The sequence below is a fragment of the Sciurus vulgaris genome (assembly GCF_902686455.1).
Source record: "Sciurus vulgaris genome assembly, chromosome: 3".
Taxonomy (NCBI): domain Eukaryota; kingdom Metazoa; phylum Chordata; class Mammalia; order Rodentia; family Sciuridae; genus Sciurus; species Sciurus vulgaris.
Genome location: NC_136463.1, coordinates 54,957,979 through 54,974,567, shown reverse-complemented (window position 1 = coordinate 54,974,567; position 16,589 = coordinate 54,957,979). Strand labels below are relative to the sequence as shown.

Sequence of the window (16,589 nt, the reverse complement as noted above, 5' to 3'; positions counted from 1 at the left end):
TGAAGTCTTAGCTTGCAAAGTTATCTCAACTAGAGTTTATATCCATAGAGATGGAAACTTGGTTTTTGCAAGTGACAAAAGCCTTTAAAAAAATTTTTTTTGGAATAATTGAAATCAACTGAACTCTAGGGGCAGGGTAGAAGAAAAATTTTGTCAAGATAAGAGAAAAGTACCAAATTTTAAAAGGTTTGGTAAGTTTTTGATAGGGAGAAATGAACTTCTGATTAGTTCCTATATTTTTATGGTACTGATCACAAGGCTGGTATTCTGAATATGGAGTGGTCAAAGATATGTCATATTCTTCCCTATTTAGACCTGATTGGGCCAGGAGTGACTGAAGAATTGTAAATATTCACATTTATTTAATTGGAGTCATTTCAAATCTTCACACGGTTGTGAAGTAGTGACTATACCTGTGTTCATGCTTTGTAATAGGAGAGCACCAGTCTCCCTGACCAAGAGTGACCAAGTCATTTCCTTTGAAAAAGCCACTAATCTTGTGAATAGTCCTCTTCCCTCAGGGGTTAACAGTCTTGTCCCTCTGATTTATGCTAGCCTATTTCTAATGTAGTATAGTTTTACTGGTTAGAGTCCTTCAGTTGATCCTTCACGTTGAGGGATGCAGATGGGTTGATCCAAAGACAATATTTCAGATGTTAGCTATTGCAATACCAGGAGGGTGGTGATTGAAACATGCTGTCCGTTTAAGGAGTGTTTGAGTTAAAGTCATCTGATTCAAGGCCAGTTACTGCTCTTTGTAACTCGAACTTCGACCTAGAAAGTCTTGGACACTTTTTCCCAGTACAAATGCCTGAGCTAGTCATCTATACACCAGAATCTAGTGAGCAAAACCTTTGATTTAAATTGGCTGTGTTATTGACCTCGGGATCTAAGAGATCTAGTTCATACTGCACAAACACCAACTAAAACTTGGATCCTGGTGGACATAGAACTAGGGGGATTAAAATTTGGTTTGTTCCTCTTAAGCCTTAGAAGAGGATGTGGGCACTGATTAAGATCTTCTGATACATAATTTCTTACCACACTCCTTCAGGAACTAACAGTCTTAAAATTTGCATTCCAATGATCTTCATACAAAATATTGGATAGGTTTTAAGCTCTTGATTAACAGACATATTTTTGAGTGCTTACTATGTCCCAGGTTTGTCTAAAAATGAAAGCCCACTTTTGCAATTGCATAACCACAATTTATGCCATCTTATTTTTAATGAGTAATCCATCTTATTTTTAATGAGTAATCCAAGTAGAAGTAGAGGGGAGGAACTTTTTAGTTTAGTTTTAGTTTTTGTTTGAAGTCATATTTAGTATTGACATCCCTTTGGAGGAAAGTGAAATTTCCTTTTTCCACTTCAGTGAGGAGGAAATTATGCCGTTTTAAGCATTTAAATTTTTTTCCTCTTTTAAAAAAAGTAGGCAATGCTTAAAATGGCACAATTCTGTCCATAATTTGTACTATTAACAGTATATTTCAGAGATTTTAATTACAATTTCTCATTATAACCGTCAGCTTACAGTTTCCTTTCTTAAATGATTTGACACTTATGTCCTCAGCTTTTTCAACTACCTACTCAGTCACTTGAGATAAAATGCTTGGAGTAGCTTTTCCAAATTTTAGTTCCTCAAACTTAATGTTTTTACTAGTATGTTTGGAACAATGTGTGCTGATTGCTAAGACTGCTGCAGAGAATTTGTTGCATTGCCAAAAATGGCTTAGTGGGTTTTGACTATAATATAAGTCAGCTTCTGTAATGTAAGATTTGATGTTCCCATACTTGTTTCACTTGTTTTCACATCATTTATTGTTTGGGTTAGACTCATTTCAAGGGGTTTGTTTTTGTTATTTAATTATATAATGAGCCAGGCAGATTCCCAGTCAATCTGGAGGTTGAAGCAGGTTTGCAAGTTCAAGGCTAGCCTCAGCAACTTAGCAAGACTCTGTCACAAAATAAAAAATTGAAAGGATCAGAGATATAGCTCAGTGGTGAAACACCCCTGGATTCAATCCCTAGTACCAAAAAAAGAAAAAGAAAGAAATAAAAAGGAAAGATATGTGTAATGAGAACCAATGAATAATACTGTGATTTGACTTGAGCCATGCTTTTATTTTTTCACCTTTTCTGTGCTGGGAACTGAACCCAGGGCTTTGCCCATGTTAGGCAAGTGCTCTATTACTGAGCTACATCCCTAGCCCTAAATTTCTATCATTTTTTTTGTTTTGTCTTGCAAAATGCTGGGGATTGAACCCAGGGCCTCAACCAAGCACTGTAACACTGAGTTATATTACCAACCCCATAAGATGCAGTTTAATATTAGCTCATAATTATCAATCCTGTTTTGTGAAAAGAAACTAAGACCTACAAGTCTAAATTAAGCCAGTGTAGGTGTACTTTTTAATCCTAGGAATTGTTAAGAATAGAGGTAAATTGGGAAAGTATGTTAACAGCCAGGTGTAGATTCACACCTATTATCTCAGTGACTTGGGAGGCCGAGGCAGAAGGATTGAAGGGTTGAAGCCAGCTTCAGCAATATAGTGAGCAACTTAGTGAGACCCTGTTTTGAAATTAAAAAATAAAAAACTGGGTATGTAGCTCAGTAGCAAAGCATCCTTGGTTTCAGTCCCCAGTATCCAAAAAAAAAAAAAAATGTTGTGTTATGCTGTTCTATTGAGGGAAGAATCAATGTGTTTAATCAATGTGTTTAATGGCTGGGAGTGGAGCTTGGTTGTAAAGCACTTGCCCAGCATGTGTGAGGCCCTCAGTTCAATCCCCAGCACCACAAAACAGAACAAAGGACAAGAAGTTTTGTTTACTGTATTCATGTCATGGCATACAAGTACCATTTATAGGTTGGCTTTGAGAATTTTCCTGATATTGTTTATGGGAAATGTATAAAAGAAATGGTTTGAAGTTTTGGTTATATTTTTATATTCATAAAGCAAGAGTTTGATTAAAATGGTCACTGTTCTTTTTTATTTCATTGTCATTTCAATAAAAACAGAAAAAAGTGTAAATAAATAGATCAGTAGAGTGGAGAAAGGGAGACAAGGGGAGGGAGGAGGGCAAGGGTATGTGCAAATACTGTCTACTTAATTGGAGCAAACTATACTCCATGCATTTATAATTATGTCAAAATAAATCTTAATGTTATGCATACTGTTATGAAACACTAAAAAAGTAAAGAAAAAATAAAAACAGACCAAAAAATATTAGGAACGTCCTTTAAAGAAAATAATTTCTCGGAGGTTTCTAGAGGGTGGCTGCATTTCATGTTGCTCCAGGACTCAGGATTCAAAAGAGGAGATATTGAGACACTTGGGACCAACTCAAAGCAGCCGGGTGACTCTCACCCATTGGGAAGGCATCCCGGATGGGACGGTGGTCCCGGAACGCAGGGAACTTTGTGAAGTAGAGCTGCCAGCGAGATGCCCCTCCCCCCGCTGGAGCAGTGAACTTGGACAACTGGGAGTGCCGTAAAGGAGGCCGCTCGGCACAGTGCTGGGACTCGGAGCAACCACTGGGGCTCCGGCGGCTGCCCAAGGGAGGAGTGGTGAGGAGAGCTGTGTGGACTCAGAACACCGGTGCCTGCCCCGAGGAGGAGGAGGAGGAACGTGGCCACTTGGATTCGGAGTGACTGCACCAGAACTACAGGTGGTTGCCAGAGGAGAAGCCGCGTGGCGAGCTGTTTGGACTCAGAACGACTGCTTCTGAACACCGGGGCCTGCCCTGAGGACGAGGAGGAGGAAGAGGAGCGCAGCTGCTTGGATTCGGGGTGACTACACCAGAGCTACAGGCGGTTGCCAGAGAAGGGGCTGCGTGGCGAGCTGTTTGAACTCAGACCACTTCTGAACCCCGGGGCCTGCCCGGAGGAGTAGGAGGAGGAGGAGTGCAGCGGGTCGTTTGAACTCGCAGTGACTGCATTAGCGCTCCAGGAGGCTGCTCAGAGGAGAAGGCGAGTGGTGAGTTGTTTGGACTTAAAGTGACAGCTCCTGAACACAGGGGGGCTGCCTGGAGGAGAAGCGTGGTGGGTCGCTTGGTCTTGAGTGGCCGCACCAGAGCTCCAGGCGGTTGCCCAGAGGACCCGTGCAGCGGGTCACGTGGATTCAGAGCCACTCAGAGCGACCGCTCCTGAACACCCGGGGGGTTATCTGGAGAAGGAGGAGGAACGGGGAGGGTCACTTCGACTCGGAGTGATTGATTGCCCAGGGCTACGGGTGGTTGGTGGGAGGAGGAGGCACGAAGTGAGTTTCTTGGACTCCTAGTGACCGCACCAGAATACTGGTGCTGTCTGGAGGAAGAGGCCTGTGGCGGGTCTCTGGGACTCAGAGCGATTGTTCGGGGCCCCAGGTGGCTGCTCAGAGGAGGTGCCGCATAGCCAGGCGATTAGGTGCAGAACAGGGTCCCAGGATCTAGGAGGCTTCTGGGTGGAAGAGCCGCACAGAGACATGCTTAGGGCGGAGCGAAGGTTCCAGGCCTGTGGGCAGATTCTCTGAGGAGGGGCAGCCTAAGGAGATTCATCTGCGAAGGGTGAGGCTCTCAGGCCCAGGAGGTAGGGCCGGGCCCCTGAGAACTTTGCAGAGGAAGGCAGCCCAGCCCAGGCGGTAGCTGTAAATTGAGGGGAACCTCTAGGAGGGAACTGACCAGCGAGACGTCCCCACCGGGTGAGTCTTCCCTGCTGGGTGAGGTTTCCCCACAAGGACGGTAAAACCAGAGACTCAGGCCCAAACAGGCCTTGCCTCAGCCCGCAGCCTAGTTACCCTTTGGATGACCATTGGTCAACAAGTGGAGGCACCTCTGCCCACTAGTAGGGATTATACCCCACCTGAAGGACACCACTCCTAGAGAGGCAGCTTCCTTGTGGAGCACCGCATTATCAACTTCCTCCATGACTTCAGCCTACTGAAGGCTAAGGGGGGATATATATAGAAATCTTCAGGGACATTGTAAGTCAATAGAGGAAATCTGCAATATCTCAGCGGTCCACTGATACCTGAACAATATGAGAAAACAAGGAAAGAAAATGCTGCAAACAAATCTAGATGTTACATCAATAAAACCCAATGACAGCATGGCAGAAGAAATGACAGAAAAGGAATTCAGAATGTACATAATTAAAATGATCAGAGAAGCAAACGATGAGATGAAAGAGCAAATGCAAGCATTGAATGATCGCACCAATCAACAGTTAAAAGAGCAAATACAGGAAGCAAAAGATCATTTCAATAAAGAGTTAGAGATATTGAAAAAAAAACAAACAGAAATCCTTGACATGAAGGAAACAATAAACCAAATTAAGAACTCCATAGAAAGCATATCCAATAGGATAGAACACCTGGAAGACAGAACCTCAGACATTGAAGACAAAATATTTAACCTTGAAAACAAAGTTGAACAAACAGAGAAGATGGTAAGAAATCATGAACAGAATCTACAAGAACTATGGGATATCATGAAAAGGCCAAATTTAAGAATTATTGGGATTGAGGAAGGCCTAGAGAAACAAGCCAATGGAATGAACAATTTATTCAATGAAATAATATCAGAAAATTTCCCAAATCTGAAGAATGAAATGGAAAATCAAGGTCAAGAGGCTTATAGGACTCCAAATACACAAAATTACAACAGACCCACACCAAGGCATATTATAATGAAAATACCGAACATACAAAATAAAGACAGAATTTTAAAGGCTGTGAGAGAAAAGAACCAAATTACATTCAGGGGGAAACCAATACGGATATCAGCAGATTTTTCAGTCCAGACCCTAAAAGCTAGAAGGGCCTGGAACAACATTTTTCAAGCCCTGAAAGAAAATGGATGCCAACTAAGAATCTTATACCCAGCAAAACTTACCTTCAAATTTGACGATGAAATAAAATCCTTCCATGATAAACAAAAGCTAAAAGAATTTACAAAAAGAAAGCCAGCATTACAGAACATTCTCAGCAAAATATTCCATGAGGAAGAGATGAAAAACAAAGAAGCAAATCAGCAAAGGGAGGAATTATCCTAAAGAAATTGTCAAATAAAGGAGGAAACAAGTTGTGTCAAACAAATAAATAAACAAAATTTAAAAAATGAACCAAATGACCGGGAAACCAAATCATTTCTCTATAATAACCCTGAATGTTAATAGCCTGAATTCATCAATCAAAAGACATAGACTGGCAGACTGGATTAAAAAGAAAGATCCAACAATATGTTGCCTGCAAGAGACTCACCTCATAGAAAAAGATACCCATAGACTAAAGGTGAAAGGATGGGGGAAAACATACCATGCACATGGACTCAGCAAAAAAGCTGGAGTATCCATCCTCATTTCCGATAATGTGGACTTCAAGCCAAAGTTAGTCAGAAGGGATAAAGAAGGACATTTCATACTGCTTAAGGGAAGCATAAATCAGCAAGATATAACAATCATAAACATCTATGCCCCAAACACTGGCTCATCCATGTATGTCAAACAAATCCTTCTCAATTTCAGAAACCAAATAGACCATAACACAATAATACTAGGTGATTTTAACACGCCTCTCTCACCACTGGACAGATCTTCCAGACAAAAATTGAACAAAGAAACCATAGATCTCAATAACACAATCAATAATTTAGACTTAATGGACATTTATAGAATATACCATCCAACCAAGAGCGAATACACTTTCTTCTCAGCAGCACATGGATCCTTCTCTAAAACAGACCATATATTATGCCACAAAGGTAATGTAAGCAAATACAAGAAGATAGAGACACTACCATGTATTCTATCAGATCATAATGGATTGAAGTTAGAAATAAATGAAAGAGTAAAACACAGAAACTATTCCAACATCTGGAGATTAAACAATATGCTATTATATGATGAATGGATAACAGAAGATATTAGGAAGGAAATTAAAAAATTGTTAGAGGTAAATGAGAACAAAGAAATATCATATCAAAATCTCTGGGACACTATGAAAGCAGTACTTAGAGGGAAATTTATTTCATGGAGCGCATTTAATAAAAGAAGTAAAACTCAACAAATAAACGACCTAACACTAAAGCTCAAAGCCCTAGAAAAAGAAGAACAGACCAGCACCAAAAGTAGTAGAAGACAGGAAATAGTTAAACTCAGAGCTGAAATCAATGAAATTGAAACAAAAGAAACAATACAAAAAATTGACAAAATAAATAGTTGGTTCTTCGAAAAAATAAACAAAATTGATAAACCTTTAGCCACACTAACAAAGAGAGACGAGAGAAAACCCAAATCACTAAAATTCGGAATGAACAAGGAAATATCACAACAGACAGGATTGAAATACAAAACATAATTAGAAGCTATTTTGAAAATCTATACTCCAACAAAATAGAAAATTTCGAAGACATCAGCAGGTTTCTAGACACATATGAATTGCCTAAACTGAACGAGGAGGACATAAACAATTTAAATAGACCAATTTCAAGTACTGAAATACAAGAAGTCATCAAAAACCTACCAACAAAGAAAAGTCCGGGACCAGATGGGTTCTCAGCCGAGTTCTACAAAACCTTTAAAGAAGAGCTCATTCCAATACTTCTCAAAGTATTCCATAAAATAGAAGAGGAGGGAACCCTCCCAAACTCATTCTATGAAGCCATTATCACACTGGTACCTAAACCAGACAGAGACTCATCAAGGAAAGAAAATTTCAGACCAATATCCTTAATGAACATCGACGCAAAAATTCTCAACAAAATTTTAGCAAATCGCATACAAAAACATATTAAAAAGATAGTGCACCATGAACAAGTGGGTTTCATCCCAGGGATGCAAGGTTGGTTCAACATCAGGAAATCAATAAATGTAATTCACCATATTAGTAGACTTAAAGTCACGAATCACATGATTATTTCAATAGATGCAGAAACAGCATTTGATAAAATACAGCACCCCTTCATGCTCAAAACACTAGAAAAAATAGGGATAGTGGGAACATTCCTTAACATTGTAAAGGCCATTTATGCTAAGCCCATGGCTAATATCATTCTAAATGGTGAAAAACTGAAAGCATTCCCCCTAAAAACTGGAACAAGGCAGGGATGCCCTCTTTCACCACTTCTATTCAACATTGTTCTTGAGACTCTGGCCAGAGCAATTAGACAAACCAAAGAAATTAAAGGGATACGAATTGGAAAAGAAGAACTCAAACTATCCCTGTTCGCTGATGACATGATTATATATTTAGAGGAACCTGGAAATTCCACCAGAAAACTCTTAGAACTCATAAGTGAATTCAGTAAAGTAGCAGGTTACAAGATCAATGCCCATAAATCCAATGCATTTTTATACATAAGTGATGAATCTTCAGAAAGAGAAATTAGGAAAACTACCCCATTCAAAATAGCCTCGAAAAAAATAAAATACTTGGGAATCAATCTCACAAAAGAGGTGAAAGACCTCTACAATGAGAACTATACAACACTAAAGAAAGAAATTAAAGAACACCTTAGAAGATGGAAAGATCTTCCATGTTCTTGGATAGGCAGAATTAATATTGTCAAAATGGCCATACTACCTAAAGTGATATACAAATTCAATGCAATTCCAATTAAAATCCCTATGACGTACCTTACAGAAATAGAGCAAGCAATTATGAAATTCATCTGGAAGAATAAGAAACCCAGAATAGCTAAAGCAATCCTTAGCAGGAAGAGTGAAACAGGGGGTATTGCAATACCAGATCTTCAACTCTACTACAAAGCAATAGTAACAAAAACGGCATGGTATTGGTATCAAAATAGAAAGGTAGATCAATGGTACAGAATAGAGGACACGGACACAAACCCAAATAAATACAATTTTCTCATACTAGACAAAGGTGCCAGAAATATGCAATGGAGAAAAGATAGCCTCTTCAACAAATGGTGCTGGGAGAATTGGAAATCCATATGCAACAGAATGAAACTAAACCCATATCTCTCACCATGCACGAAACTAAACTCAAAATGGATTAAGGACCTTGGAATCAGACCAGAGACCCTGCAGATTATAGAAGAAAAAGTAGGTCCAAATCTTCACCTTCTTGGTCTAGGATCAGACTTCCTTAACAGGACTCCCATAGCACAAGAAATAAAAGCTAGAATCAACCACTGGGATAGATTCAAACTAAAAAGCTTTCTCTCAGCAAAGGAAACTATCAGCAATGCGAAGAAAGAGCCTACAGAGTGGGAGAATATCTTTGCCAATCATACTTCAGATAGAGCACTAATCTCCAGAATCTATAAAGAACTCAAAAAACTCTACTCCAAGAATTCAAATAATCCAGTCGACAAATGGGCTAAGGAAATGAATAGACACTTCACAGAAGAAGATCTACAAGCAATCAACAAACATATGGAAAAATGCTCAACATCTCTAGTAATAAGAGAAATGCAAATCAAAACCACCCTAAGATTCCATCTCACCCCAATTAGAATGGTGATTATCAAGAATACAAGCAACAACAGGTGTTGGCGAGGATGTGGGGAGAAAGGTACTCTCATACATTGCTGGTGGGGCTGCAAATTAGTGCAGCCACTCTGGAAAGCAGTGTGGAGATTCCTTAGAAAACTTGGAATGGACCCTCCATTTGACCCAGCTATCCCATTCCTTGGCCTATACCCAAAGGACTTAAAATCAGCATACTACAGAGATACAGCCACATCAATGTTCATAGCTGCTCAATTCACAATAGCCAGACTGTGGAACCAATCTAGATGCCCTTCAATTGATGAGTGGATAAAGAAACTGGTATATATATACAATGGAATATTACTCAGCCATAAAGAATGACAAAATTATGGCATTTGCAGGCAAATGGATGAAATTGGAGAATATCATGCTAAGTGAGATAAGCCAATCTCAAAAAACCAAAGGACGAATGATATCGCTAATAAGTGGAGGATGACACATAATGGGGGGGAGGGAAGGGTTAGTGTTAGGGTTAGAGTTAGGGTTAGGGAGGGGGGCAAGTATGGAGGAAGGAAGTACTGTATAGAGGGTAAAGAGGGGTGGGAGGGGTGGGGGGAAGGGAAAAAATAACAGAATGAATCAAACAACATTACTCTATGTAAATTTATGATTACACAAATGGTATGCCTTTACGCCATGTACAAACAGAAACAACATGTATCCCATTTGTTTACCATAAAAAAAAAAGAAAATAATTTCTCATAATTGAGCAGCAGAACATTCACCTTTTTAAAATATAAGGGATGCCAGATGTTTGCAAACTTACTGTTTCTTAATTTGGACAAAGCAAACCTGAGATTCTTCTGCTGAGTATGGTCTATGAATCCTCTCTTGTGTCCGTTCTGTCATCTGTGCATTTTTCATGCTAAACTGCAGTTACTTAATCTCTTCCCCTATCCTTCTAAATTCATTTTCCAAAGTTAGAGTGTTTTCTTTCCACCTTTAGGGTATGCATTAATTGAGACATTCTTTTCACCATGACTTTATAATGTCTACTATACAATATTTTTACTTTTCACATTTTTGTTCTACATAGTTACTTTCCCTTCCTCCCATCACCTAAGGAAAAAAATCATGGTCATCTAGCAGGTGAAGTGTACAAGGAGTCCGTGTGTTTTGTGCAGCTTCAGAGTTAGATTGAGATTTCCAGGCACAGGCTTAGTCTCATCATTTTATTTACAATTGGAGGATATTTCAGTTTATTAAATATTTCATGTAACTGCATCCAAGTTTTGCCATGCTGGAAACTAGGACCTTTTCTGTGTAGTTACTTTTTAATTCTAATTTCCATAACCTGGAGATCAGACTTTTGCTTTTGCATGATGTATGTAGTGTCTCATGATTGGAGTTTGCTTTGTTTTATAGTACCTGTACACCTTATATTTTTCAAGAGCTATTTTGTAAACAGACAATGTATTTCTCCATTGAAAACACAATGCAAAAATCTTTAAAAAAGCAGAACAATTCCCCCAACCCCAAAATAAAGATCTGGTAGAATTCAGCTGAGAATCCATCTGGTCCTGGGTTTTTTCTTGTTGGAAGGCTTCCTACTATACTGCTTCTATCTCATTGATAGTTACTGGTTTGTTTAGGTTTTCTATGTCCTCTGGATTCAATTTTGGAAGATCATCTGTGTCTAAAAATGTATTCATTTCTTCTAGATTTTCCAATTTATTGGAGTAAAAGTTTTCAAAGCAGTCCCTAGTGATATTCTGGATTTCAGTGATATTTGTGGTGATTTCTCCTTTTTCACTTCTAATTTTATTAATTTGGGTCTTTTCTCTATTTCTTTCATTAGTTTGGCTAAGGATCTATCAATCTTGTTTATCTATTCAAAGAACCATCTCTTTGTTTTTTGATCCTTTGTATTATTATTTTTTTTTTAATTCTCAATTTTGGTTTTGACTCTGATATTATTTCCTTCCTTCTACTGATTTGTAAATTTTTTCTTATTTTTTTTTCAAGGGCCTGAGATGCATCATTAGGTTGTTTATTTGGGATCTTTCAGATTTTCATATGGAGTCACTCACAGCTATTAATTTTCTTCTTAGAACCACCTTCATAATGTCCTAGAGGTTCTGGAATGCTGTATTATTACTTAATTTTTAAATTTTTCTCCTGATTTCTTCTATCACCCATTCATCCTTCAAAAGAATGTTATTCAATCTATGTGTGTTTATATAGGATTTTTTTGGTGTTGATTTCTAATTTCATTCTATTATGATCAGATAAGATGCAAGGAATTGTATTTTTTGTATTTGCTAATAGTTTTCTTGTGGACTAAAATTTGGTATATATTGAAGAAAGTTCCCTAAGCTGCTGAAAAGTAGGTGTGCTTTGCTATTGTTGTATGAAATATTGTTGTATGGCCATAAAGTCCACCTTATTTATAATATTTATAATATTATTATTTTATTATAATATTATAAATTTATAATTATAAATATTTAATATATAATATTTTATAAATATTATAAAAATATTTATAATATTTTGTAGGTACAAAGAGTTTTACTAAGTTTATGTCTGGATGACATATATATTAGTGAGAGAGGTGTGTTGGAATCATTCAGTATTATTGTACTGGGTTCTCTCTGAGTCTTTAATTCAAGTAGTGTCTGTTCAATGTAATTAGGTACACCAGCATTTGGTGCATAAATATTTGCTATCATTATATCTTCTTGTTAGATTGTTCCCTTTACCAGTATGAAGTGACTTCTTTGCTTCTTCTGATTAAATTTGTCTTGAAGTCAACTTTGTCAAATGTAAGAGTAGCTACTTCTGCTTGTTTTCAGGCTCCATTCACATGGCATATTAATTTCTATCCTTTCACTTTTAGTCTGTGACTGTCTTTGTCTGCAAGACGAGTATTTTGCAAACACCATATAGTTGGGTCTTGTTTTTTATTCCATTTTGCCAGTCTGTGCCATTTAATTAGAGTTGAGTTCATTTACATTCAATGTTATTATAGAGAGATATTTATTAATTCCTGTCACTTTGATTTATTTCTAAAGTTTAATTCCATCCTGTTTCTCATTTGCCTAATTACTATTCAAAGTAGTGTTTTTGGGCTCTGGGGTTTCTTTTTTATTTCCTCTCTATAAAGTATTTCTTCAAGTATTTTATGCAGTACTTGCTTAAATTCTTTTAGTTTCTTCTTCTCTTGGAATGTTTTTGTTCATAGATTCTGAAGGATAGTTTTGCTGGACATAGCAATCTTGGTTGACAGTTATTTTCTTTCAGGGTTTGAAAAACAGTTGTCCTGTATTTAAAAGTTTGTGCTAAGAAATAGGAAGAAATTTGATTGATTTGCCTCTAAATATGACCTGATATTTTTGTCTTGAGGATTTTTAAATGTTGTACTTGTTCTGTATATGAGGCATTTTAATTTTAATGTATCATTGAGAGGTTCTTTTTGATCTTGTCTATTTGGGGTTCTGGATACATCCTGTCCATCTCATTCTCAAGATTTGAGAAGTTTCCTATTATTATTTCCCTGAAGAACTTATCTGTGCCATTAGCCTGCATCTCATAAACCTCTTTATTTCCAATGATTCTTAACTTTGGTCTCTTATTGTCGTGCCAGAGTTCTTGTATTGTCTGATCATGGTAACTTATTTTCTTTTCTTTAATACTGTCTGAATGTTTAAGGTCAAACACTTTGTCTTCCAGCTCTGAGATTCTGTCTTCACCATTATCTCCTCTATTAGAAAGACTTTCTTTTTTGCCTCATTAAATTATGTTTTAATAAGTATAATAATTAACATTTTGTTCTAAAAAAAGAAAAAAAAACAATTCAGATATGTATTTAGGGCTCAAAGGATACTGAAATATATTCTGCATATTTTATTGTTTTCACTATCCTGCTTTTCATAATCCAGTTAGTAAATGTTCAAAGAACATAAAATCAAGAGAAAAAAGCACCAATTATTTCTGTTTTGTCACATCTAGGTCTGCAGGAATGTGTATTCCAAAGTGTGAGCATTTGTGAAGTTATTATTTACAAATCCTGACCAGTATTTCAAAACCTTACCAATTGTAAGCTTTACATTAATGTTTTTCACCTCAAAATCCTCATCTCCAAAACAGTCACATGTTGCACAATGATGAACTATTTTCAAAGCATCTTCTTTGTTTGCAGTTTGTGTTGTGAATTTGGGTTGAAAGGGGTTTATTTCTGAGTAACATAACCAACTATACGTTTGGATTTCTAACTCTTGCAGGTAGCAAGGGCACCAGCAACTGTTACACATCAAGGGCCTGTTTACTGTAATCACCTCTTGACTTTTCTGTGATTCTCAGGGTTGAGAATTGCAGAGTAGAACAGAAAGGATGATTAAAGCAGATGCTTTCTTTCACTGACAAAAAAGACAAGTAAATTACTTGTCCCAAGCTAGTTTTAGTTTTATATTTTTGGAGATCTCAGTGCCAAGTATCATTCCAGAACCTCCATTTGCAGTTATATAATTAGCAATTCTGACTTATCCCCCGTAATAAGATTTATTTTTGGTTTCCTGATATTTAATTACAGTGTGTCTTGGTGTGTGTTCTTTGGTATGTATCCTGCTTGGTGATCTCTAAACTTCTTGGGAAATTCTCAGTCAAAAAAAAATTTTCTGCTTTATTTTCTATTTTCCTGTATGATTCTAATTACAAATATGTTACACCATTTGATATTGTCACACAGACCTTGGATGCATTGCTTTTTTTTTTTTCTTTACCTTATTTGTTTATTTGTTTGTTTCTTCCTTTCTCCCTTCCCTTTCTCTTTCCTCCCCCTCCTCCTCCCCATCCTCCTCCCCCTCCTCCTCCTCCTCCTCCCCCCTTCTCCTCCTCCTCCTCCTCCTCCTTCTTCTTCTTCTTCTTCTTCTTCTTCTTCTTCTTCTTCTTCTTCTTCTTCTTCTCTCTCTCTCTCTCTCTCTCTCTCTCTCTCTTTCTTTTCCTTCTTTCCCTTCTCCCCTTCTCTTCTTTCATACTGGGGATTGAATGCAGGAACACTCTACAACTGAGCTACATCCTCAGTTTTTTTTTTATTTTTTGATACAGGATCTTGGTAATTTGTTCAGTCTGACCTTGAACTTGTGATCTTCCTGTTTCAGCCTCCTGAGTCACTGGGGATTATAATCATGTACCACCATACCCAGTTCTTATTTTGTTATGTTTTAGTTTTGAGTAATTCCTATTGACCTATCTTCAAGTTTACTGATTTTTTTTCCTCAGTCATCATCTACTGTTGAACTAATTTTAAAGGCAATCTTTATTTCTATTAATGTCTTCTCTATTTCTAAGTATTGCTATTTGACTCTTTCTTATTCTTTCCATATCTCTGCTAAAATTTCCCATCTGTTTATGCATGTTATTTATGTTTTACACAGCTATTTGTCATAGTTATTTTTAAATTCCCTGACAGTTCAGCCATCTGTTACTTGTTTAGTTCCTTGAGAACTCATTGTTTTTTCTTGTTTATGTGTGACCTGCCTTTTGTTATTGGAAGCCAGAGACTATGTGTAGTACAGTAGAGACTGAGGTAAGTAGTTGATTTGTGTGCATTCTCATCTGCTAAACCATTAGTTTTCATGTGCACATGTGCACATGCATGCAGTGAATCACTCTAGTCATGAGTTAGGTTGGGTGCGTTGTTATTGTTTCTTAAAATAAAACTTTATTTTGAGATAATAACGATTAACATGTAGAAATAATACAGAGACATTGGATGTTTCCTTTACCTAGTTTCCTCCAATGGCAACACCTTCCAGAGCTATAGTACACTGTTACAATCAGGATATTAATATTGACACAGATACAGATACAGAAGAGTTCCATCATCTCAAAGATCCCTCTTATGCCCTTTTATAGGCATACTGTAAAATTTTATTTATAAAAGTGTATATGAAAATTGTGTACATGTAACAAATAGACGTTATATAAATAAGACAAAATGTCCCCTGCATGTTTGCCTTATGTTTATATCTTCACAGCAGGCTGAGATCCTGCTCACAAGTTCTCTACCACCATGCTAAACTCAAGTTTTTATACATCCAAGTATTTAAACACAGCCCCCCCCCCTTTATTTAGCCATTCAGAATCTGCCTACTTTGCAAATCCTTAGAAACTTCACCTAATGTCTATTAGCATAAATGAGATAAACCTAAGGACTCTAAAAGATCACAAACTACTGCTGCTTTCAGTGCTCTGTCCCAGACATTCCCTCATGCTAATGAATGACATCACCCAGAGACCTAAATCCTGTCCTCTGATTCCCCTTTCCCCTGGAAGTTCCCTGACCCTCCATCTGGGGAATGACGTCCAAGCTGTTACCATTGAAAGGTCTCATGCTGTAAGGGATTACAGCCTCCCCAGCTGCCCCTCTCCCCCAAAGCAAACCTGTCAAAGTTTGTTCAAACAAAGCTTTCTGTGTGCTGATGCCCCCTTGAGGTCCTTTCTTTTCTCTTTATCCATCCTGAAATCTCTGAAATTCACTGCACACTCCAACTTCCTTCCTGTCCTTTAGGAGGGCAATTGCAAATTTGTTCACCCCTTAAGCCCTGGCACTCACCAACCTGTTTTCTGTTTTCATGTTTTGTCATTTCAGGAATGCTATATAAATGGAACCCTACAATATGTAGCCTTTGGGATTGCTATTTTGTGGAGAGTGGATGAGTTCCATCCCAGTTGCAATACCTTCAAGTAGACATACATTGGTTGCAGTTAAAAAATAAAAAAGTGAGATGTGTGGAGAGCTGATCCTGTGTAGTTAGCAAAAGTCATACCTGGGAAATGCTCCTTGCCAAAAAGCGAGGATGTTAACAGCCTTCACATTTGGCTCTGATGCTAAACAGTTATAAGAAATTCCAGTACAATAGGCTTCCTGGGTGCAACAGGATAATAATAGCACGATGTTCCTAGCACTGTAATAGTAGGATAGCTGCAAAAATGTTTCTAGTTTGGTAACTTTTTGGTGCACAAAGAAATCTCTTGATAACTCACAAAACTTGAGCAATTTACAATGCCCCTGTAGTTTAACTTCCTGATTATAAGACCCTATGCAATAAAGTTACAGAGTTAGTTTGGGGTCACTGTTCCTCCATCAAAGAGTA

The 16,589-nt window shown here is 37.6% G+C and overlaps 1 pseudogene across 1 annotated transcript; it reads right to left on the bottom strand.

Moving 5' to 3' along the window:
- Positions 1-13,419: 13,419 nt before the first annotated feature.
- Positions 13,420-13,931, bottom strand: LOC306655715 (phospholipid scramblase family member 5-like; annotated as a pseudogene). The gene has a single exon. The product of its transcript is annotated as a phospholipid scramblase family member 5-like (transcript).
- Between the last annotated feature and the right edge of the window lie 2,658 nt (positions 13,932-16,589).